The sequence below is a fragment of the Peromyscus maniculatus genome, chromosome 1 (assembly GCF_049852395.1).
Source record: "Peromyscus maniculatus bairdii isolate BWxNUB_F1_BW_parent chromosome 1, HU_Pman_BW_mat_3.1, whole genome shotgun sequence".
Classification (NCBI taxonomy): domain Eukaryota; kingdom Metazoa; phylum Chordata; class Mammalia; order Rodentia; family Cricetidae; genus Peromyscus; species Peromyscus maniculatus.
The window spans coordinates 195169734-195196119 of NC_134852.1; the positions used below are offsets into that span (position 1 = coordinate 195169734).

General features: G+C 41.0%; 1 protein-coding gene across 3 annotated transcripts in view; it reads right to left on the reverse strand.

The window, feature by feature from the left end:
• Window positions 1–26386, reverse strand: part of Hpse2 (heparanase 2 (inactive)) — a 630225-nt gene that overhangs the window by 81383 nt on the left and 522456 nt on the right. The gene's annotated exons all lie outside the window — the stretch shown is intronic.

A 26386-nucleotide genomic window follows, 5' to 3' on the forward strand; every position in this document is an offset into this window, starting at 1 on the left:
TGAGTTGAAGAAGGAGCCCTTTGGTCATCCAGCTTTATTTTCTATCATGTGCACTTCCAGTGACAAGAGTGACAGTGACCAAGAGGGCATCCAGCCACGAGGTGAAACCACAGAGAGGCTAGCTCCAGGGGAAATTACTGACAGTGACCACTGGATGCAGGGCACATGACTCCCATAACACTCTTATTAAACAAAATATGGCCCCATTCACACATGAGTATTATGTAGAATAAGTGAGAAATAAAATCATCTTTATTTTCCAACAATATTATTGCACTTGTAGAAAACTCGAGCATTTACATATGATTAGAATTCAGTGAATTTGGGCTGGTTTTATAGTTCAGTAGTGGAATGCTTGTCTAACATATGTGATGTCCTATGTTGACTCCTTAACATACAGACAAAAAATGAATTTAACAATGTCATTCAATATAAGACTGATATATACCAAATCAATTTTATTATCATGCATTAGGAACAACTACATAGAAAACAAAGCCCTAATAATCAACAGATGTTCAATACCTATGACTATATCTAATGAAAGAGAGAAGACCTTTACTCCGAAAATGATAAAATATGATAGAGAGAAACTGAGAAGTCTAAACAGATAAAAAGATTTAGCATATTTATAGAGTGCTCAACAACACTGTAAAATATTTATTCTTTTAATCTTAAACTACAGCTTCAATGCAATCTGTGTTACAGTTTGAGCAAATTATTTTACACAAATTAATAAGTCAATTCTAAAATCTATATGGAAATGCAAAAGGCCAAATGCATAACTAAATTTAAAGAAGGAAAACAAAGCTGGAAGGGATGTAGGTCTCTGGATATGAAGGCTTACGATAAAGCTGTAGCAATTAAGACACTGAGGTTTTGGTGTAAGAACAGACAAACTGACAAATGAAACCCAAGAGTCCAGAAACTGACCCTCACATATAAGACTTGGTACCAATTCAATATATTAGGGAGAGGATGATCTTACTGAATAGATAATGTGTCAACCGAATCCACATGGAAAAACGTCTATTGACTCCCACCTAATAAACAATTCCAGGTACATTTCAGATACAAATATGAGAGGTGAAATAACAAGATGCTTGGAGGAAACATAGAAGAACATCTTTGTAACAGTAGAACATGCAACTCATACTTAAACAAGACCAAGAAGGCAGTTCAAAAAAGAAAATGAAAATTAGGTAATGCTAAAATTCAGAATGGATTTTCACCAAAAAATATCACTGAAGGAGCAAAACAGCAAGTGACTGAAGGGAAGGAGATGGTCACAGCACAAGTATCTCTCAAAAACTTCATATTCAGAAGACAGTGACAAGCACAGACAAAGGGATGGATCAGAAAGCTTGAACAGACACTTCATCAAAGTCACTGTCCTAGCAATGAACACAAGGAAAGATGCTCAACTTCACAGTGATCAGGACAAGAACTGATACAACTACACATCCATATGTAGGTCGGCTAAGATAAAAGAAATAACCAAGTGTGGAGTAGAGAAATTAGAGCTTTTAGTGAACTTCGTGTGAGAATGGGAATCTCTACAAATATTTAGAGGGTATGTACATTTGAACATAGGCACAGTCTATGGCCCTGCTACTTCATTCCTAGGAATACAGTCAATAGAAATGGCATGTTGGAGCTAAAGAGATGGCTCAGTGGTTAAGGACATGTGCTGCTGTTCCAGAGGAATTAAGTTCAGGTCCAAGCACCCAGATAAGGTGGCTCACAACTGCCTGTAACTCTAGCTTCAGGAGGATCTGACATCTCTGGCTTTCATGGGCACCTGAACTCATGTGCACATCCCCATCACACACATAATTAAAAATATGATAAGTCACCAGGCAGCAGTGGTGCACGCCTTTAATCCCAGCACTCGGGAGGCAGAGCCAGGTGGATCTCTGTGAGTCTGAGGCCAGCCTGGTCTATGGAGCAAGATCCAGGACAGGTACCAAAATGACACAGAGAAACCCTGTCTCAAAAAAAAATATGATAAGTCTGAGAGGAGAGGAGAGAGGGAAAGTTATGACTGGGTTGTAAAATTATTTAATTAATTAAAAAAATTCAATAAATCTTAAAAAGAAATGTTCACATCTACCAATAGATATCTACTAGATGTTTGTAGTACCATGATGTGCATCAATTAAAATACTGAAAATGTAAATATTCTCAGCAATATTACTGGGTAAGCTGTGGCACATCTGCACAGTAGGATACTGTGAGAATGAGCAACCCACAAGTCTGCCCAAAAATAAGGATGTTTCACATGGACATGATCATGAGTGAAAAAGCAGAAACATACCCAAACCACACAGATAGCTGTGAGAAGGCAGGTATACTGTATGTCTACTTGTGATAGACAATGGCTAACTAAATGGCTACCTACTTGTGAGTGGGTACACAGCATCCAAAAGAGGCAATGTTTCCTGGGGTGAACTAAGACTATGTACTCAGATGAGGGGAAAAAAGACCTGAGAGGACCGAGAGCTGTAGGGTTAGGTTCTGATTTCAGGCTGCTCAAGGGTCACTGGGAATCTTGAAATGGACAGAACACAGACCATCCACCAGGTGCATCTTGGGTATGGGACAAGTACTATGTGGCTTTGCCCCTTCACCAGCTGCTTGCTTGTCACGGTGGCATCTGGTCATACTTTAGGGAAGACTGTGGCTTCTCAACAAAGGGAAGGAGAAAGCAGAAGGTGGTTATCATCATTATGAGGATACAGAATCTGCTCTACTGATTGGGGGAGGGTTGGGGGGAGGTTTGGGGGGAGGTTTGGGGGTGGACGCTGCCAGTACTGGCAGACAGGGCTTGAAGGAGTCAGAGTAGAAAGCTGAGCAGGGCCTGAAATGGACTACCACCCCAGCTTTGCACTCTATGTTTTAAACTTTGCACTACAAATATTGAAGTCCTGAGTGAAGCATACATGGCCTTCTAGTATGGTACCAACTTAATTTCCTAACTTACACCCCCTGGCCCCCCTTTAGTAGTCCAACCACATGAAGTACTCTCTACCATGTGAAATAGAATTCAGCCTTTATCCAGAATCCCTTCTTCATTTAACTGCATGTTCAAACCCAAATAACAGCTGGTTCTTCAAAATGTAGCTCAGAAGCCATCTCTTCCACAGGACTCCCTAGGTCTCTCTGCACCTTCCTCCCAGACAGAACTGATCTAGGACTTGCTAGGTTCTTACAACGTGTTATCTGCACATTAACTCACCAGTCAGTAAGTCACTAAAGGATAAAACTGACCACTAGTTCACCTGTCGCTGAGGTGGAGTCATGCACATAAGGGCACTCAGTGACTGTTGGTTTAATCAGTGTTAGGTTGAATTAATAAGGGCATAGAAAGAGAAAAGGGAGCTGAGGCTGTTGGGACAGACAGGGAAAGTCCCAGTGCAGGAAAAGCCTGCAGGGTAGGCCGGCTGCAGGGATGCAGTCATAGTAGAATGTGGCAGTGGGCAGAAGAGGAAAATGGACAGAGCAAAGAGCGAGCTCAGCCCTAGAAACTGGGACTTGAACTGAGGAAACAATAGGCAGATCGCTTTGATTCCTAAGAATACAAATGCAAACACCATAGGGACCAAACAGAGAACATTTTGTATTAAAACAGGTAGAGTGCTGCATACTCTCCCTGGAGGGTGCAGTCTTTACTCAGCCTCAGAGGATTCTTGAAGGTGAGTTCCATGAACCAATTTCCATTTTTTTTTTAAAAGAAGCTATATGCGCACGCATGCACACACTCGTGTGCACACACACACACCCCAGCAAAGTTTGTGGGACAGCACAGGTGATAGGTAGGTGGGTCACCCTTGCTAGGAGTCAAAGGAACAGTGCAGTGCAGCCACCCTGTCCTTAGCTTTCTTATCAAACCAAACCTTGTTTTGTTTTTCTTCTCAGCCTCTCTGCATTCCCAGGGGTTCCCATTCCCTGCTGCCCTGAGAAACATAAGGAACCAGGGCAGGCTGCTCTCATAGTAGCTGGTGAACAGGGACTCAAACTTGCTGGTGCTGTTGCTTTTCCCACTCACTTCATTTACACTAACACACAGACAGGTCTGGGACAGACATTCTGACTCTGCCATTAACTGAGCAAGTTTCTTAAATCTACGTGACTCCATTTTTTTCATCTGTAAACACTTTTAATAGTAGTACTAAATTTGCAGGATTTCTTGAGGGTGAAATGTGTTCACATATTTATACAACCTGGCACGTTGGTAACTATTGTTATAATTTCTTTATGTAGTAATCTATATTCTTCTTCCAAATTTATAGTTGTCCAAGAATTTGTTAATGTCCAAACCCACAGTATTTCTTTCCTGCAATCTGAAGCAGAATTTTATGGCTTCATACTCATAATGGTTGCTCATCCACATCCACTAGCCCACAGGACAAAGCAATTTTTGTTTGGCAAATTGAGTAGTTAAGAATGTTGTTTCCATTAATTTTACTACCTACGTACCTCCCGGAGGCAGGGCAAGGCAGTTTAGTTAAACTAAACCAAACAAAGCGTTTTAGGCATTTAAAAATGAGGCTTATTTGCAGTTGTTCTAAATCATCTCAGCCAGATGGGCATGTTTTAAATGTTTCTGAGGGAAAAAAAATCGTAAGTTTTCCCAGTAACCTATCTTAATGTTTCCAACCCTTATTGAAAGTTCTGAAGAGTCTGATACCTGGAGTGACTACAGTTTATTATCCAACCTGGGTATTTGCTCATGACCACTGGAATAAACTGGGGCAATTCTGGGCAAATTGTAACTTGAGTTACCCTTCTGAATGGCCTTCTTGCTATGAGCGATGCCCACATCTCTTTCCTTAGAAAGGAATACTGGCTCAGGGGCATGCACAAGCACTTTACATGCTTACATGGTCATTTTTTGTTATTTTGTGGAGAAGATGAAAAAGAAGCTGAAGTCCAACCCAACAAAACCTGAAGAATTTGTCCTTTGGCCTCTGCACTGGATGGCCATGGTGCTGATACTTACAGAGCACTTAACATGAACCAGACACAGTGAATGCTTCACATGTCTGATTTCATTTCATCTTTACCCAAAGCGATATTATTACCAGCACCAGCACCATCATCATCATCTTGTTTTTGCTGATGATGGGAAAGAGGAATGGAGGAAGGGAGAGAATGGAAAAGAAGAGGGGGAGGGAAGAGAAAAGGAAAGAATGGAGCATTTCCCCAAGGTTACATCCTAAATTGGAGTCCAGAGCCTGGGCTCTTAGCCACAGAACTCACTTCCAGACCTTCTGTAGCACCTGGCAGGACAAAGCCCTACCCTGAATGACTGGCTTTGTAATAGTGCATTCGAATAAGAACACTTCAGAAATTATGGAATGTACCGTATCTTCTTGAATTCTCATAGCTCTGCCAGGTGGTTAATGAAAATTTCATTTTTCATATGTAGTAAGTGAAGAAAATTGATGCTCAGAGAGAAAACACATTCTCTACAGGGAGAAAGTGGCATGGCTGGGACTATGGCCCAGGACTGAGCTCTGACTGTGATGCTCCTCTTAGAGACTTTTTTTTTCTTTAACTGCAATGCACTGGATGTGTAATACTCACCACAAAGCCTACCACCCTTGTGCCCAGAGGTTATGGCATGGTGACTATATATGGGAGGCATTTAGAGATGGTCTCTCCAGGGGCTTTCAGACCACGCTTCTCAGTCTAATGTCTTTCCCTGTTCTTTATGAAGCCACAGTGAAGGTCTGGCTCCATAGGAACAACTATACATTTGGTTTAAAGTCAACAGTTTCTGTTAGAAGGTAGTCCATTTGCCCATTTTCTCCAAGCCTTTCTTTTTTTTTTTTTTCTTTTTTTTTTTTTTTTTTTTTTCGAGACAGGGTTTCTCTGTGTAGCTTTGCGCCTTTTTCCTGGAACTCACTTGGTAGTCCAGGCTGGCCTCGAACTCACAGAGATCCGCCTGGCTCTGCCTCCCGAGTGCTGGGATTAAAGGCGTGCGCCACCACCGCCCGGCAAAGTTTGCCCTTTTTTTTTTTTTTTGGTTTTTCGAGACAGGGTTTCTCTGTGTAGCTTTGCGCCTTTCCTGGAGCTCACTTGGTAGCCCAGGCTGGCCTCGAACTCACAGAGATCCGCCTGGCTCTGCCTCCCGAGTGCTGGGATTAAAGGCGTGCGCCACCAACGCCCCATCTCCAAGCCTTTCTGTAGCACTGCAGGCCATGGAGTCTGTGCTGGAGTGTGTGTGCCACCAAGGCCTGGAAGAGCTTGTTTCTGGAGACACTTGGCTCATTCCCAGAAGGGTGCTTTGATTTTGTCTGTTTGTTCATTTGTTTCCCAAGGCAGAACATAGAAGTTCTGAGGTTTTCCCACACAATGAGAGGTGACTTAATTCGTGTGGCTCCAGAGAAAAGAAAAAAAAAAATGACAAGTATAAAGAAGGTCAAATTCAGCTCAGTAGATCTTTCCGGTCACGACCATCATCCTTCTCTATCCCTATCTGTCCCCCCAAAGCACTGAGTTCTCTATGAACAGCCATACTCAAACAGGGGGAGATGGTTTCCTTCTCAGTGAGGAAATAGGGTAGTCTGTACTGAAAAACAAAAACAAACAAACAAAAATAAAACGAAACAAAAGACTACTTAGACAGCAAGTGACACAAAAACTCCTAAGTCACATCCCAGGGACAATGATTGCTAAGAACCTTCATTCTTTAAGAAAGCAGCCTCTGACATAGGCAGCCCAGGCATGCTGCTGCAGAGGTATTGCTGTGTAGAGTGAGACAGGATGAAGTGGAAGGCAGGGTGAAGGGATAGGGAGAAGGGCTCACACACGTCCCTTCTGAGCTGAACCATATGGTTGGGTGAACTTTACTCTTTAAGTCTTTCTAATATTAATCTTCTTTTTGGATGTTTATTCCTTAGTTTCCTGACAGAGAATGCTTGAGTGACATATGAGGTGAGAGATCTGGGGTGTAATAATACCATGTCGTGGAAACACTCATAAAGCCATGACCCTGTGGCATTTGAATTCTACATGGGTTTGCACAGGTATTAAATGTTCTGTGGTTGGCTTTTGGAAGTCTGCTCTATCCTGACACTAGGATTTCGAAGCTGGCCTGGAGGGAAGCAGGCCTGCAGCTTCCTGGTGTTTGGAGCAGATGGAGAAAGAGTCTGAAATATCCCTTGTCATCACCTCTGGCTGACAGACCACAGGCAAAGGAGGCAACAGGGAGAAGTCAGACCGGTTGATCTGAGAGAAAAGAGAAGCCAACAGTGATGCCTTGTGAGTGTTTCCTCCTTTGTGTTCATCTCCAAAGGATGGACGGATGGACGCAGTGTGTGTGTGTGTGTGTGTGTGTGTGTGTGTGTGTGTGTGTGTGTGTGTGTGTGTGTAGCACTTGTCTTTGGCTGGAAACGGTCATAAATCAAGGGTTACACAACCACCGCTAGCCACCTCCTGCAGGTCCTGTCAAAGAAACAGGCCTCTGAGAGCACAGCTGGACCGGCAGGATCCCCAGAACTGTGGCCCCACCCCATGGGATGAAAAACACATCTGGGATCAGGCTTTCCAGATGTGCACAGGGCTAACATAGAAAAGACATTGCTAGAACACCATATAGTTGTAAAAAACATTTGTGGAGGGCTCAATTTTTTTATTTTCATTTATTATTTTCTTTATATGTGGGGGTGGGGACATATGGACCATGGTATGGAGACATGGGTATGGAAATCAAGAGGAAAACTTATGGGGGTTCTTCCACTATGTGTGTGGGTCCCAGGGATTGAACTTAGGTCATCAAGTTTAGCAGCATATGCCTTTTGTACCAGAGCCATCTTGTTGACCCTTTGAAAAATAATCACAGTAAGTTCTTGGGTTGTTGGCTGTTCACTCTGCCCTAGTTCTTTGTCCTATGGTGTCAAGAGATAAACATTAGGATTGAATTGCTTCTAAGAAGCCACGTTGAGATGCTATGGGGATGGCTTAGTCAGCAAAGTACTTGGTGCACAATCATAAGGACCTGAGTTCGATCCTTAGCACTATGTAAAGGCAAAGTGGCATATGGCTATAACATCAGTGCTGGGGAGGTAGAGACAGAGGGATCTCTAGTCCATGATGATCAGCCAATATGCCTGAATCAGTGGGCTCTGGGCTCTATGAGAGACCACATCTCAAAAAATCAAGTGGCATGTAAGAAAGGAAGACATTTGATATATACTTCTAGCCTCCATACACACACACACACATACACACACACACACACACACACACACACACACAAATACCCCTTTCCATACCTACACACATAGACATGCTATGGGGTTTCTTTTGGGGGTGCTAAAGTGCTCTCAAATTAGACAGTGGTGATGGCTGCATAATTCTGTGAATAAAACAAAACATACTGAATTGTATACCTTTAAAGAGTTAATGGGATGTGTGTTATAGATCAATAAAGCTGTTAAAAATGGGTCAGCCTATTCAGTTATCTTCCCATTATTTTATTATTTTCTAGTTTTAATTAAACTGTAAGTTATACTTTAATTATAAATTTAAATTATTAAAATAGAAATTTAATTAAAATACAAAAGACCATGACATACCATGTAGCATTTCAAACTATAAAACCCACCCTTCTCTTTTCAAAGCCACATATAATTTCTTCTCCTCTCTTCTCCTTCCCCCTCTTCCTCCAAATACTACTATACCTGTCAACATTCAATTCCGTTTCCTAAGTTATCTCGTGTAGTCTTTATTGGCCTTTTCTCTACTCTGTTAACAAACACGTGCTGCTTACTCCTGTCTGTGTGGACAACTTGATGGTACAGAAATGAGGGGGTGGAGGATGTTAGCAATGCCCCTCTTACAGCCTCCTCCATTCAGAGCGCTCATTCAGCTCTCCAGAACAGCTCAGGCTCCATCTCAGCTCAGGACCATATCCAGGTCATGTTCTTTTCTCCTGGATCTCCCCACTGCACACTCCCTAACAGTGACCACAAAGAAGCGTCCTCTGACACTGTTTCCACTTACTTTACTGACGAAGTAAAGGCCCCAATACAATTGCAACTGTGGAGTCTGACCAAGTGCTAACAGTTCTGTTATGTCCACTAGCATCTCTGCCTCCCTCCCAGTGCCTGCTGCACCCCAGGAGGCAGTCTTTATTCAAGGGTTCTTTCTTTGTGGCTGGAATCCACACCTCGGGTGTTCTTTCCTTGCTCCTTGCCTCTACCCAAAGTCAGATCTGAACATTGTTTCTTGAAGAAAGACTCTCCTCAGGGGACTTCTTCCACTTATGCGGGCTTGCTGTGTTCTGCCTGTGGTCTGTTAGTTTGGTGCTGTCTGTCTGACATGGCTTTTGAACTGTGTTTACTTGTCTGGTGTTGTGGTCTGTGCTTGGTAGTTCTCAAATGAATGAATGCTGATTTGGCTTTCTCTTAAGAAACTCTCTCTGCCTGCCTCAGAGTTCTTCCTCTGGACTAAGAGAAAAGATTTGTTTTTAACAATAAAGTGATAACTAATAAGGCTTAAATTGTTCATACACTAGGCAACTAGTTGTTAAAAAACCAAACAAAAACCCTTGGCCATCCATTAGGAAAACCGGCATAGGTAACGGCTCGGTGGCTGGATACAGTGCTTTATCTTCTCAGCTCCCACCTACCGACCCCTTGTCTTCAGGAAAGGTGGGCCACTCCGTCTGTTATCAGAAATGCAGTCATTCTGTAGAATGAAATCCAGGCCACGGACCTGAAGGGGCTGAGGAGTGGACAACTAGCCAGGAAAGGTCAACTGGACCCTTTATAAACCTTACAGTTTGAAATAATCATCATGTTCAACTTCAGAAAGATTGTTTCTATCCAATCCTGTTTTAACTATATAGTGCTTATGGCTATTTAAAATTCTTAGTACTGCACTGTGTAAAACTTCACGTGTATAAATTTGATGACATAGCTTGTTGTGATCTTACTCAGGGCAGCAGGACTATACAGATTTTATATATAATGCAAAAGGGCATTAAGTTATGCTATTTCAATGGGAGATTTATTATCTAAACTTTGGAAAGTCAGGAAATTCCAGAGCTGGATTCCAGGATAGATGTCTCTAGAAAAGAAAGTAGAAGGACCTAATATATGTCAGCATTTGGTCCATTCGCTGCCTGGCACAATAATCCTTTGGATTAAGCATGGGAATCATATTGCAGGCTCTAACTCTTGTAAAAAGCAGACCTACATTTAATGAAAGATTGCTGAACAGTTTCAACAGTGTAAGATACATTTATATATTTTTTAAAAAGCACTCATCTTGCTACAACTAGCCAATTAAACTAAATTATTATCCCTTTTAAAGAAGAGAAAAGGAAGACCAGGAAAAGGACTAGAGTCATATCTCCATGTTTCCACAGTAGAAGTTGGACTAATTAGCTTCTTGCTCTTTGAAGTTGTAGTGCTCATGGGTTGCTGATGTAGTTCCCGAGATTAAGAAATGGTGAGTAGTAGTGAGGCACCTAGAGATACCTCCAAGACAAAGCTGAAAAGAATTCTCACACAGAAGTAATTTCTCTGTGAGGAAGGGTCTCTAGGCCCAGCTTGTTTCACTTTGGGCACTGGCAGTTAACCCAGCCATATGGCGATGGCTCTGAGTCTCACCAAAGCTCCTATACTGTATGTCTACTCTGGGACTCAACATCCTTGGAGTTCTACTTCAAAGCAAGAGGCTTCCCTTATTTGTTTCTTTTCTTATCTGGATTTAGCTTGTAATTTCAAAACAAGAGTGCTTCCCACACACAGTATCTTCTTTCAGTTGAGGAGAGATGCTATGGATGATGATTTATTTCTTCCCTGGAGAGAGAGTCTGCATGTCTCAGAGGTCAGTTTTATTTCTGTGAACATTTGATCGCATCTTAATGTGCATCTTTCTGCATCAGCCCGTTGTTCTAATCTGATCCACACATGCTCATGCGCACTGGGATGACTGGGCTTGAGCTCCTGCAGCTGAAGGCACTTTGTGAACTCTCATACCTGTCATTTTATCCTTCCAATGCATCCCTTCCGTCTCTCCCTGTCCTTGCTTTTTCAACAGTGAACTCACCTTCCATGACTAATGCAATCCGTAAGCAGCCTTCATGCTGATTCCACAGATTTTAATTTCCTAACATTTCCCTTTAGACTCTCTCTAACATCCTCTTTTTAAAAAAGAAAATCCCTTCTTGGAATTATCCACATGGCCCCCTGTGTGAACTCTGTCTACAGGGCTCAGATGCTTCAGGTGGACATATGGGTCAGGGATGGAGTTTCTGCTGATACATGCCAGGAACCCAAGTGTGCTAAGTCCCTGCTAGGAGTGGTGAATGAGGCAGGATGAGTCAACCAAGGCTCCTGATCTCAAGGCGCTCTAGAATACATAGTGTGATATTCAAAGCTGAAACAGGAGAAGACAGTATGGTGTCGGAAAGAGCACTAGCTTTGGGTAACTAGCTTTGGCTAGTTACTTAACCATATGTTCCTCAGTGGTAAAAGGAGAGGATATCTACCTCAGAGGAGACCTTGTGAGGACTCACCAGTGCATTGCTGTGTACTAGGCAGTGTACATTTCATTATTTATTGCTATTATATTTTAAAATGCAACCATAGCATTTAATATGAGGATCTTAGAGTTATCCACATAAAATATGGAACTTACTTCTACTGTAGAAAAGCTTTCAGAGACACAATGAATGCATACCAGAAGAAATTATTTCAGACTTATTCACAAGCCTGATTCTTGAGACCAGTATGTATAGAACAATTTTCTAGCTCTCACCATCACCAAAGGGCCTATTTTTCCCCCATCCATTAGGGAACTAAGAGGGTCTGTGTGGATAAACAATCTTAAATTGGTTGCTTACTGCTTCAGTGTGAAGAGAACACTGGACTCACTGCTTCCCATCTAGAGCAGTGGCTTTCAACCTTCCTAATGCTGTGACCCTTTAATACAGTCCTCATGTTGTGATGACCCCAACTATAAAATTATTTTCATTGCTACTTCATAAAAGCAATTTGCTACTGTTATAAATTGTAATGTAAATATCTATGTTTTCCAATGGTCTTAGGCGACCCCTGTGAAAAGGTCATTTGACCTCAAGAGAAGTCATGACCCACAAGTTGAGAACAACTTATCTTGATTCTTTCATATATAATTCTTACTTTGATATATATATATATATATATATATATATATGATATATGATAGGATAGGAAATTATATATATGATATAATGATATATCCTATCATTATCATATATATATATGATAGGATAGGAAATTAAAACCAATCAGAACTTAGTTTCTGTATATCTCTCTTACTTTTTTGAAAAGGGTCATGGATCAAAAGATTGTGGTTCAAGTCTATGAAAATTTGATCTGTTGCTAAGGAGGCCAGGCTCATGTTAGAACATGAAGCGTGAATGAGAAGCTGAGGTGAAAAGCCACTCACACTATTAGGCAGTCCTTGGAGATGGCCTAGAGTTTAATTAGCTTTGATGAATATGTCTAATGAGATTACTACTATATTTCTCTTTTTCTATAGCTTTATTGAGATATAATTCACACTCCTTACAATTCACTGACTAAGGTATAAAATTCAATGGCTTTTAGCAAATTCACACAATTGTGTATCCATCACTACAACAAATTTTTGAATATTTTTGTTAACCCCCAAAGGAAGCTCTGAACCCCTCAGTATCATTCCAACCCCACTCCCAATCTCTCAAGTCTGGGAAAGCATTCATCTGTCTATAGTCTTGCTTTATTTTGACATTTCATGTGAAAGGCCTCACACATTACATGGGCCTTTATGACTTCTTTCTTATGGCTTCTTTCACTTAGTACTACTAGATTTCTTAAAATAGGATACATTTTAAATGTTTGACATAAGGGGAATTCTTAAATAAAACAGTAGAGCCATACTCTAGATTAATTCAGCTCTTGAGAAGAGAGGAATAAATAGGAATAGAATATTAAGCAATCTTTCATTATTTAGAGTATATTAATTTTTTCAGAATCATTATTAATCTATCACTTTTATAACTAAAATTTTAAAAGCAAATACTTAAAAGGGCAGAAATGGGAGATTGAGCTTTCCTTGAGAAGATCCAGAGGTACAGGGGTGGGAAGACCCAGAGAGACAGGGACAGGAAGATCCAGAGGGACAGGGGAGGGAAGACCCATGTGCCCAAGAATGCTGGAGAAATTGAAGCCTTTGACACCAGAACTTCCTCCAAAGTATCCAATTTGCAGGAAAAACAAATGGCTGAGATTCAGGCTTGCAGCAAGTCCCTATGAAGGAGAATCCCTTTGTGCTCTTTACAAATAAGGTTTATTTAACCAAAGGACATAGTCAGGTTGTCCTGAGCTTTCTGCTAACTGAAATGAAGTGGACCTGGAAAGTGGAGATTGAGTGGTGACAGACTGTCAAGACTGAGAGACTGGGAGGACAAGGACTTATTGCCAGGATGATCGCACAGAGATGGGGTTCCACTTTTAGAACCCGTGGAAATCAGCTCTATCTACTCCAGGTGTTTCCACAAAGATTAATGGAGTGGCTCTTAAAACCACAGGGGGATGGTACCTTTTTTTAAATCTTTATTTTTACAGTTTTTTAGAGTAGCAGGAAAGAGGGAGGTTGGGAATACAGATTCTGCTGTCAATCTTTGTAGAAGAGGATCCCTAAGAAAACACCGAGCAAAAGGAAGTAGGTAAGTAGGGTCCTAGCATGAACATGAGAATTGTGGATCCTTTTAAATAGATTCCAATGTCACCTAAGACACAGGTACAGTCATCTTGGAAGGAATGCTTTTTATCTATGTAAAGACGAACTATAGGTGCCCATGACTAGGGTAGCCACAGTGGCTCTTAGGCGGAAGCAAGCTGAACTGGTGTATCACAAAACAGGTAAGAAAGACAGAAATTCTGATTCTAACAGATATCCTACAGGTAAAGTCATTTGCAGGATAAATGATGTAATGATAAATGTGTAACAGCAATGGCCATAATGATGTTGATGGTAAAAATAAACATTAAGTGTGTAGTATGTGCCTAGCACTGTGATAAACATTTCATATCCACTATTTACACCAATCCTCACAAAGCCCTATGATGTAGGCACTTTTTTAGCCTCATTACACGGATAAAGCCATGGACGCTCAGAGAGACTAAGTGATGTGTTTATGGTCTGCCAGCTGGTGTGAAGCTAGGCTTTGCGGCTTGTGCTCCCAGCCTAATGCTGCTACGGTGCTGTGATACCAGCTCTTAGTTTTCTTCCTCAGGACTCCTAAACTGACTAAAAACTTCATTCCCCAAAGCTTGCTAATTAAGGACCAACAGCTTAATATTTTGTCATTCATTGCATATTTCAGCAAATTCATCTAAAAGAGACAGGAGTTATATTTGTAAATAATTATCTTCTAGAATTTTACCAAGTTAGTGTTTTCTTATGTTCACAACTATAAGTCAGGCTGACATTTAAAATTCATCTGTTTGTTATCACTACTGTCTTAAGTATTAAAATCGATTACTTGCTTTTTAAGTAGAATAAAGCTTCCTCCACTCTTTACTGAAAGAAACATGTGTAAAGATTAAAAAATGAAGAACAAAAACAAAAACAGAAACAAAATTTGAGTTAAAAACTAAAGTAAATAACATATACCAAGCTATAAAGTGACCAATTTACAGTGTTAAGATACAGAATAGGTTAAAATAGTCAAAGGTATCAGGAATAATAAATTCTGGCATATTCCACAGGGAATAAATATAGACTGAGAAAGGAAGAAGAGTAAGTCTTTGAAGACCACTCGCCCACAGAATGAAGTCAACTGAAGACCACAGAGAAATAGGAAACTCAGTTGGTGTGTGTGCCTGTGTGTGTATTCATGAGAAACAGAAAATGTTGAATTCATCTGCTTTTTCAATTATGAACAGGAAACATAAAACTATATTCAATAAATGCACTACAAACTGTAATAAAAAAGACTTCAGGTCCATGTTAGAGCAGAGAGGGAGGATGAGAGAAGGAAAGCTCAGTAGGGTCCCCAGCCCTTTTCTGCATCCATCACTGTCAGACCTCTGCCCTTCAGGGTGCCCTCCTCAGATCGATCCGTTTCTCTGGCTCCCTGCTGCTCCAGTGCCCTTTCCTTCCACCTTCTCCCCTAGCGCCACTCACTTCGTGAGCTCCTCCTCCATCACTCAGGAAGAGGAAGCCTGTAACAAAGCCTTTGCCTTTGCAGAAGCCCAACCCTTGCTCTCTGGAGTCTTTACCCTGAATTTTCAGTCCAATACCAGCCCTTCCTTCTTTAGGTCTTTCCGTTGTTGCCAAGATAACATTCACACTGCTAAGTGCTGAAGGCTCTATCACGAGGGTGAGGGCACTATTTTTTTTTTTTTTTTTTTTTTTTTACTATTTGATTAGCACTTATGTAATTATTCTTCAGTTTCTGGTATGAAAGATGAGGATTTGATTGTTTTAAAGCCTCCAATTTCTATTCACTTTCATTTTCTCAATTTGATAAAATTTTATCCTCACTTCCTCTTCTGTTGATCTCAGCCATTTCAAACAACATATTGAAACCTATAATTCTTTTGTCAGCAATCATGCACAGTTACCCACCGAGAGCAGAAACCACCTACAGGTAGAGTTTCGATTTCTATCATTTCTGCTTGTCAGCATGATGTTCCTATCCTATGAAGCTCTTGTCCAGGAGGACACAACTTGAAAATATGTTCTTGGCTTAGTCCAGAAAGCTCAGCGTAAACTTACGTTAGAGTGCTTAGGTGTTTGATGGCAGTAAGTGACAGTGGCCTTCTAGGAATCACTGAAGCCTTTACCATGAAATCGTTGCTCTACTGGGCCATCAATCGCCAGCTGTCATATGAAGCCATTTACCCAGTGTCAATCATGTCTCTACACTGGAAGGCTAACTTTAAATTATACCTCCTCCAAAAGTCTCAAACATTGTCTGACTTGCTTCTTGCCTTTTGGAGATGCCATTAAAATTTTGTGAAGAAGTTTTTCTCTTACTATAGCAAGCAATAAACTCAGTTTCACCTTATTAGAAGGCTAATTTGGTGATATTTTGGAGGGAGAATCCAACAAATTGAGACCTCCCTCCTCTCTGTCACCACTTAGGACTATTAGAAAATGTAGTTCTGAGGCCTCCTTCTGAGACCTCCCTGATCTCTTCATTCTTTGAGCTCTCCAAATGCCGAGGGGTCCTTTTTAAGAACCCACCTCCCCTTCTTCCTGGTTTTTCAAGACAGGGTTTCTCTGTGTAGCCTTGGCTGTCCTAGAACTCACTCCGTAGACTAGGCTGGCCTTGAACTCAGAGATCTGTCTGCCTCTGCCTACTGAGCTCTGGGATTAAAGGCATGCGCCACCACACCCCGCAGATCTTTGTGATTATCCATCCAAGTAGGAGGGACTTTTATCCTTTGTGGGAATGTCTTCTTATCAGCAATGCCCTGTGTCTGTCTGTCCATCCCTGGCATTTCTCATACATCTTTAAATAGAAATCTTGTGGGAAGAGAACAGCCCCCAGGATGAAAACACCCACAAAGCTTCTTCTTCACTGGTTCCTTTGAACAAATCGGGCTCTAAACCTTCTGAGAACTCCAGGACTCCGGCTGTTCTGAGACTGACTGTGGGAGAGATCGCTTCTCCAAGTCTGTCTCCTGAGAACTGAAACTTCATCAAGTTTTCCACTGGAGATGGTCCAGCCATCTGGATGGGAACCCAAGTCATGAGGTGCACAGTGACACCTACAGGAGCTATTTCCATGCTCTCCTGGGTTTCTCAGACTAATCTAAAGCTTCAACCTTTCTGGCTCATTCCTGCTTCTCACATGTACTTACACAAAAATCCAAATTCATGAGCTTACTTTCTGCATGGCATAATTGCATCGAGGATAACATGTTCAAAAATGTTCATTTGAGAAATACCTTAGAACAAAACAGGGAGTGAATACCAAATAATCTTCATTTTTAATTGGTGTGAAGAAACTCCCAAGAGAAATTCAAATTCTAAAATTGTTTAAGAGATCACCTGGCCAAGGCACAGGAAAAAAATGTGAAACACGTAAAACTTTTTTATAGCTATCCCTTACACTTCACAACATTCTCTTCTCTTCTTCATTCCCTCTGCTCCTGCTTTTTCTTCAGACCCACCATCCTTCTTGCCAGAAGCTCAGGATTTAATTACTACTTAAAGCTAAACCACTTTCACCAGAGGAACAAAACCTCTGACTTTAAATTTCTGGTCTAATTTTCAGCTTAGAACCATCAAAAAGATGCTTTAAAGTCTAGATAAGAATTATGAAGTCTTTAGAGAAATCTAGAATAGACTAATCATATATAACGCCAGGCTTCCAGATCTACAGCCTTAATTTGTATATTAATGTGACCTCAAATGCAAAAGGCTGGATGGAGAAGGCAGACTGGGCATACACTAAGGATGATTCAATTGACTCAGATTTGCAACAGAAGTTTTTACTGTTTTATCAGTAAAGAGACTGCAAGGAGACTGCAAGGAGACACTCTCTAATACTGTTGTTAGACAACATCCAAGAGCAGATCCTGAAGCAATGACGCTAATTCTTTCTCACCCTTGTTTCATTTTAACTTTTGAGACAGAGTCACCCAATGTAATCTAAGTTAGCCCCAAGTACCGATCCTCTCATCTCAGCCTCTCAAGTGCTAGGATTATAAGCATGTGATACATAGCCCAGCTTTCTCTCTTGAATGGCCTGAAGGCAGAAACAGGAGATAAAAACAAGCAAAATTTAGGCTGTTGTGAGATCTTCAACATCTCACAAACTATTTAAAGCAAACCCCAGAACTAAGAGCAGCATGAGGAATGCCAGAGTAGTGCCCTCTATTACCATGGTAAGCGACCTTCTTACCACTGCCTAGTTTCGGTGGTATTTGGGTGGGGTTTTTAGGGAGCTAGCAATCAACTCACTTGTAAGAAGTCATCAGTTCTGGCATCTTTCACTCTATCTTTCCTCTCATCTTCTGCATCCTCCCAGCTTTTGGAATCTTTGCTTTACTTTGACATTTATGATTTATTCTGTAACTTGAAGGTTACGTTCTGCATGTTAAAAACACTGAAGGGTATATCAACTTTTAGTTTGCTCACACTTTAATCATGACTTTATTTGGTTTTCACTCCTCCATTTCATAGTTTCTAAAAGGACTTTCTATATGGTGTTCATGTAATTTGCATCAGTTTGACTACAACAATGTGACTATAATACAACATTATACTCAGAAACAGCTTAAGTATAACAGATGTATAGCTACATACTATTAAATAACAAAAATATACTTATAGAACTCCCACATTCAATATACAAAACTATTACACTGTGATGAATTGAATAGGAAATGTCTCTCATGGGCTCAGGTATTTGAACACTTGTTTTCCAACTGGTTACATTGTTTGGGGTGGCTTATAAGGTACAGCCTTGCTGGAATAAGTATGTCATTGGGGTGGGCTTTGAGATTCTATACCCTTGCCCTACTTCCAGTTAGCATGTTCTCCCTCTGCTTTGTGCTTGTGGTTGAAAATATAAGCTTTCAGCTTCCTGCTTTGGCCACCATGCCATCCTTCACACTGGACTCATCTTTTTGGAACCATAAGCCAAAATAAACTCTTTTCTAAGTTGTCTCAGTCACAGTGTTTTATAAAAGCTACAGGAAAGCAAAGAGTATACCCACCGTGAAGATCTCTTTTATGTTGTCTCTTAATAGTCACATTTACCTTGCAAATTTCACCATCTCCAATCTCTAGCAACTGTGAACCCATTCTTTATCTTACAATTTTGTCATTTAAAAACTGTTCTCTAAATGTAGTAATATATCTGGCCTTTTGAGATTAATGCTTTCTATTCAGCATTTTTTTCTTTTGAGATCTGTGGTTTCAAGGTACTGCCTTTAACATTTGGGTGCCGTAAAGCATTGAAATCTTTAAGAGTGAAGGCTCTTCTCTCATAAGTGGCATGAAGGGCCTTAAACAAGTCATCCTGTAGCAGTTAGCTCACTTGCCTTCTGTCTCCTATATGGGAAGGCACAGCGTTCCTCCCATCTGGAAGATGCAGCTCTAACCAGGCAACCAAATCTGCTAGTGCCTTGATCATGGACTTCACAGCCTTGAACGTTATGAGAAACAAATTGCTGTTATCTACAAATTACCCTGCCTTTGAGATTATGTACAGTGGGACTGCTGTGGATAACACTCTGTATAAATAAAATGCTGATTGGCCAGTAGCCAGACAGGAAGTATAGGTGGGACAAGCAGAGAAGAGAATTCTGGGAGGTGGAAGGCTGAGGCAGAGAGACACTGCCAGCCTCTGTGATGAGAAGTAACATGTTAAGATACTGGTAAGCCACGAGCCATGTGGCAACTTATAGATTAACAGAAATGGGTTAATTTAAGATGTAAGAACTAGATAGCTAGAAGCCTGAGCCATTAGGCCAAACAGTTTAAATAATATAAGAGTCTGTGTGTTTATTTTATAAGTGGGCTACGGGACTGCCAGGGCTGGGCGGGAGCTGGAGAAAAACTCCAGTTACATGGGACAACACAGATGAATAAAGGACTTGTTCAAGTGTGTGCTAACAGTTCACCTTTTGCTGATAGTAGTTCATGATATGGAAGCATCAGCATTTAACCATTTAGCCACAGACACACATTTTGATCCTTAACATGTTTTGCTGTTAATAAGAAGCCTGCCATAAAAAAGAGTACACATGATTTGATATGGATATAGGTTTTTAATCTTTGGGGGTCCAGCACTAAGGAGTGGGATTATGTGATTGTTTGGTAAATATGTGTTTAATTTTAATAAATGCTTTCTAGGGTGGCTGTATAGCCTCTTCATCCACAAGGAATCTGTGAGACACTGAGTTCCACTGGCTCCTTACTAGCCGTAGAAGGTAGTTTGACCAATTTCAAAGGGTAGGCAAATCTGTGGCAGGTTAGTATCCATATGACCATAGAAAGGCCAGGCTTTCTTTTGAGCCATTGATCCCTTGATTCACTGGGGCATTCCATTAGGCTAACCACTAAGAATAGCAGGATGATAGGAGACTGTGATTGTGTGCAAACCAGGTGGAGGATGGGGTGACAGAGCCTGCTGAGCAGACTCGGGAAGCAGAGGTATGGGGGAGCACCCTTCTCCAATCATAGGCTGATAGTCTGACAGGTGGGGTACCTTAAATCATTCCTCTTGGATTCCAGCTGTAGCTCTCAGACACCTAGCACGATGAAAGCATTACAATCTCAGGAGGGGGCAGAACTGCTAGACTAGCTTTCATTTTTTCCTTTCAGATGTAAAGAGAGAAGACAAGAAAAGAGAGTTCTCCTTAAAGAGATCTGTTTGATATTTCCCATTATGCTGTGTTCCTCTTATAATCACCCGACATGAACCAGAAGCACCAGAATTCATGAAGATTCATATTCCAAGCTATGTTAGTATATACAGTCATATAGACTTACAGGTTAGTAACATCAGGTCAATTTGGAGAACAAAACAATAATAAGTTTAGGGATGCATAGGCTGGATCCTATGCATCTGGAAGTATTTTCTTCTTTGGTGGTTGGTGTTGGCTGGCAGCTAGCACAGCAACTGTTGAATCCTGATATATGGCCCCTCTGTTGGGCTCTTGGGACTTAATAGCACATAGCATATCTTCCACTCAGATTGGAGTTGGTGGAGTTGGGGACATGCCCTCTAGACCTTAGAAAGAGGGTTAGGATGACAATAAAGGAGTGTGTGGGGTAAATACTGTTGCTGTGTGGCTAAGCAGACTCCTTCCCCAAAACTGTTTTCTGGGGAAAAGCCTTGGGAGCTAAAGATTTCACTAATGTAGCTCTCTCTCTCTCTCTCTCTCTCTCTCTCTCTCTCTCTCTCTCTCTCTCTCTCTCTCCCTCCCTCCCTCCCTCCCTCCCTCCCTCCCTCCTCTCCCTCCCTCTGTGTGTGTACTAACAGGGTGATCAGGTTTTTGCATTTAAGATATAGACTTTTAGAATTAACAACCCCCCTTCAACTTTAAAGATGTTAAAATAATTAAGTAATGCAAGAGATTTGGGACAAGAATTCAAATTTATGAGAATCCCATTTAAGTGAGATTGATGACTTATTCCCCACAGTTAAATTCATGGTCTGCAAGCTGATGAAAATGGGGGAATGTGACACATAGGAGGTGCCACTTGTAGGTAAAGCACTAAGTAAAATGGCAGTTTTAATGCTGCTTCACTTGGAAACTGATAAGTGGTAGGAGAAAGAAATGAAGCAAGTCTTGGACTCTGGCTGTACAGTGCTGTCCCTTTACTTCAAGGCCACCTCCCCACCACAGACCCACCTCCTGGAAGATTCTCCCAGCCTTAAGGTTCAGCTTGGATATCAGCTCCCAGATAGAGTTTCTCTCTGCTTCAACACAGCTCATTGGTCCCTCCTCTGTGTTTCTACAGCTCATTGGACATTCTTACAGTACTAATCACACTGAATGCTAACAAGTTGTTTATATGTTGGCCTTTGCCATGGGACAAAGTTTCTGAGGGCAGAAATTAACAGTCATATTTGTAATATATAATTTGTGACAGTGCCTGGAATGCGAGAGAAACTGAATAAACAAAAAATGAAAGGAAACAGAAAGACAGATCAAGGATGGATGGATAGATGGGATAGTCTATTATCCACATAAAGTTTAGAGCTTGAATGTATGAATAAATCACCTGGAAAATCCCCAGAATTCTCAGTGGTTCATGCTATAGGTCACTCAGCCATGTATTTCTATGTTTCTCTCATGTGCATTTATATATTTCTGTTGAAAATGTGTAATTCACAGAGACCTGTGACAAGCTACATTTTCTAATGCATTTATAGTCAAACATTACTAAAATCACTTACTTATTAATATCCCTTATTTTGTGCATTAATTTTCATATTAAATATTTTTAGCATTTAAAGGTAAAATTTGTGATCTTGTTGTGTTGATGTACCCTTGTAGTAGCAGCTATACTAGAGGTCAGGGTAGGAGGGTCTTGTACTTGGGGGTCCAAGGCTAGCCTGGCAGACACAGAAATAATCTATCTCCCAAAACAAAAAGTTTTGAGTGTCTCAAAAGCTCAAACTGTGACTATAACAACTCAGCAACAGTTCTGCTGTGGCGTGGTCTTTCTGTACAGATAGAGGCAGGCAGAAAATCCAAGAAGAGATACAGGAAGGGGAAAGACGGGGTTGGAGGAGATGCTGAGAGCTACCCAGGGAAGCAAGAGATAATGCAACACAGGTAAAGCTATGAGACACGTGGCGATACATAGATTAATAGAAATGCATTAATTTAAGATGTAAGAGCTAGCTAGCAAGAAGCCTGAGCCATAGACCAAATGGTTTGTAATTAATATTAAACCTCTGAGTGATTATTTTGTAAGCTGCTGTGGGCCAGGAGGGACCCAGAAAAATTTTCAGTCTATAATTGGCGTCCAGACCTTTGGCCTTTGCCAAGAATTTCCACATAAAACGTGAGAGTTTAAAAAATAAAAATAAAGTTCTTAAACGGAGCCAAGAGCAGCTTCCTAGTTCATATCACTCATTATGGGGTGTGGTACAGAAAAGCATCTCTTGGCAGCAGCGGGCTTCAGTGGCGGGCTTCAGCTGCAACAGGGTGGACTTCCGGGTCTCTCAGGGGCTGCAATACAAAGAGGCTTCTCCTAATCACTGCCTGTGGGCTTGGGAGCACAGCCACAGGCTTAAAAACACAAGCATGCTACTTAATACTGCTTCCCAGAATTGGGGAGGTAAGTGTACCTGCGCCATGTTGAAAAGCCGAGAGGGGCAGAGCCAGCAGCCAGGGCCACTGCTTTGGTCCTAGCCACACAGCTTAATAGTTTAAAAACTCTCCTGGTCAGAAAAGGATTGAAGATACACAATAAAACAGATTCAGATGGAAAAAAACCTGTAAACGGGTTACAGTATGTTTAAAATATACATATGCTTGAGGGAAAAAAAAGGATAGCAAAAGTCCTTAAAGAAGAAATAGAGTAATAAAAATGTAATAAGCCACATAAAGATGGAAAATATACAGAGAGTCTGGATTATGTATATTATTATGTTTTCTTTGAATTTTTTGACTGTTAATGTGCTAACTACAGAGAGACATTTGATTGTGGGGGCTACTAAGTTAAACCAACATATATATTTTAAAGATAACTTCAAAATTTGGGTCTAATTGGAAAAGAGGTTCTACTTTTGTTTCCACAGAAGATGAGAATTTGTGGATCACTTCTAGGCTAATATGGTTTGATCAACCAAGACTCCCTGAAAGGTCTCTGATGACAGCCATGGCCCAAATGATCCAACATCCAGAACAACTTCAAGGCTGAGACAATGCAGCCTCACAGACTACTACAGCCAAGATTTAACCATAATTCTAAAATAGGGCTTATTATCTCTTACCTACTTAGAAAAAGTGAAGATTTCCTAACATTTTATCAAAGTTTTGGCACCTTCTTACAATCAAGGGAAGGACAGCAGACAGCAGAAGAGGCAGACAGTCCTGGGTACCCTATCTCTATTAGGAATTGTTTACTAAAGGATGCACAGGGCAGTCACGCTCCTGCCTCAGGATCTAACGTATCTATCTTAGTTCTCCAAACTAGTCACTGCTTCCAAGCGTGTCACCTTTGGTGCATTTCTGGTTTACTAGTAGCTCTTTGCCCATCACATGCTCTTGGCTCCCCCAAGCACCCCTGGCTACTGTCTACCCTCACTGCCTGTCTTTGAAACCTGACTATGCTGTGGAGGGCTGCACTGCCCTGAACACCTCAGCTGAGGTCACACCTTCACCAAAAACCTACACTGGCATTTTTCTAATAAACATTTAAATGTTTACTTTTTAATTCAAATAAGTATATGTCAGAAACTTTATATCATATGTAAAAAATTAAATACGATTTTCTATAATTAGAAAGCAAGCATAAAGATGACCATTATGGATACATTGTCCAATTCTAGCTGGGGCTATTCTGCAATTTGGAGTGTGGGAGATTGGCAGATTAAAGAAGGACATGTGCCATCAAACTGAAACTTCCTTCTGATCTTATCAGAACAATGGAAAGGTGACAGCTGTCCTGTGGCTTCACCATTGTGTGATGTTCTGCTTGCAGACACAGCACAACTGGATCTCTCTCTCCCTAGGGGTAGTGCACATCGTACACTTTGGGAGACACTGGTGCAGACAATAATACTGGGCTTTGGAGCCGGGATGCTCTGTGCTCAAATCTAAGGTTTGTCATTTATAAATGTGACCTCAGAGCAGGTCATTATGCCCTGTGGGCTTCCCTTTTTACTTCTTAAGTAAAAGAGATCTGTATCAGTGGTGTATGTGGAAGATTTGAGATGATATGCTTATAAAGTGGATAGAACATGATAAGAATTAATGACTACTTTGTATTATCTCTAAAACTACCATAACCATTATCATTTTTGAGACATAGATCCAATATCATTCTCTTTGCAAAAATAATCACTTTCTCCCATGACATTTCACAATACTATGAACATACTTTCACCATGATAATTTTGCTTATGTTTGTCTCAGTCATTATTTGAAGAAAACAGATTTTCCAAGCCCAGAAAAGCAGACATTGATTGAAATCCTACTATGCTCAAAGTGTGAGAACCATACCATAGTTTGTAGAAAGTTTGTAAATTTAGTTTTGAAGAGACTGAGTCCTCAGGCGGATTATGGCCACATCATCAGAAGAGTTACTCACACATGCTGAAGACAGCACGGGTATATTTTCCACTTTGTAAATTAAGAGACACTTAAGTACAGAGAATTTTCCACTACGTCCCTGTCCCTAGCATGTCTGTGTCTCTCACAGCTGTTCCTCCCTACCCCTCTTAATAAAATTCAAATTGCCTAAACAATGGCTGCTAACTCTCAAGCACACTTCCTCCCTCTTCTGAGAATTGTCTTGGTCCCCAAATTCCCGAAATCAAATGAACTTCTGTTAACCTCTCTTGCCTAAGTTCAGAAAAACTTCTGTCCTTCCCAAGTCAGACTGCCCCTTCTGAACCCCCTCCTTGCATTTTTGAATGAAGACATATGCCAGCGTGCTCTGGTTGATTTTTCTCACTATAGAAGGCAATAAAGTGTGATAAAAATGATATTTTGGAATCTTAAACTAAAAACATTAAAGGTACAAAAGTTTTGTTACAAAATATTTCACTGAAGTAAAAGAAAGAATACATGGAATGACCAGGGTAGTACTTATTTTCCACGGCCATGTGCAGCTTGAATTCTTGCTGTCCTTCAGCTCCTTGTACCTAATCAGACATTGGAGCTGATGCTCAAGGTCATATGGCACTTAAACAAAAAGATCAGTCCTCAGCTTTGAGTTTCAAATTAGCTTAAAAATCTTTCATAAGGCAAAAATTAACTTAAGAAACATTTTGTTTCATTTCCACCCCTAAACTCCTAAGGCTGTTCTTAATATAACAACACTTAGGAGTATGAAGACATAGTTCATCAGAAACCACACTGTAGAGAAGATAGCACATGGTGTAGGGAAGGCTTGACAGAGGCTAGACCAGCGTGAGGACATTGCCTGGATCACAGAAGAGAGAGACCTAGTGTTCACGTCTCTAGATGGCAGACAATGAAAAAAGAGTGGCGAGATCCCACTCCTCATAGGAAGCGCTACTGCAGTGGTTCTCAACATGTGGGTCATGACCCCTTTGAGGTTGAATGATCCTTTCACAGGGGTCACCTAAGACCATTGGAGAACACAGATATTTATATTATGACTCATAACAAGTAGCAAAATTACAGTTATGAAATAGCAATGAAAATAATTTTATGGTTGGGGCCCACCACAACATGAGGAACTGTAGTAAAGGGTCTATTAGGAAGGTGGAGAATTGCTGCTCTATTGGAGACTTCACAGACCAACCCAGGGCAGCTGTGCTAGCCAGGAATCAGTGGCATGGTGTGAGTGCAAAGTAAAGGCCCAAGTCAGCACTCCTAGCTTGCCATTGCCTTTGACCTCAAATTTCCATGTTCTGCAAGGTCATGGGGAACTCCTATAGGGACAGCATTCTAGAATAATCTTGGCGACAGATCTAAACTATGAAGTGTCAGAGTATGGGGAGCAGAGTTAATGTCTAGTCTTAGAAGCAAGGACCAATATGGAGCAAAACCAAAAAACCCTGCAAGGACTCACTATCTGGGCTCTTTCAGTTAATAGAGAAGGGGATGTGTACTGAGTGAGGGTCAGTGAGTAATCAAAGGATGGCAGATGGGCCACCAGTGCTAGCATGAGGTGTAAACACCTCTGCACCCAGATGGCGGTCCAGCACAGCTTAGGCCTGGAA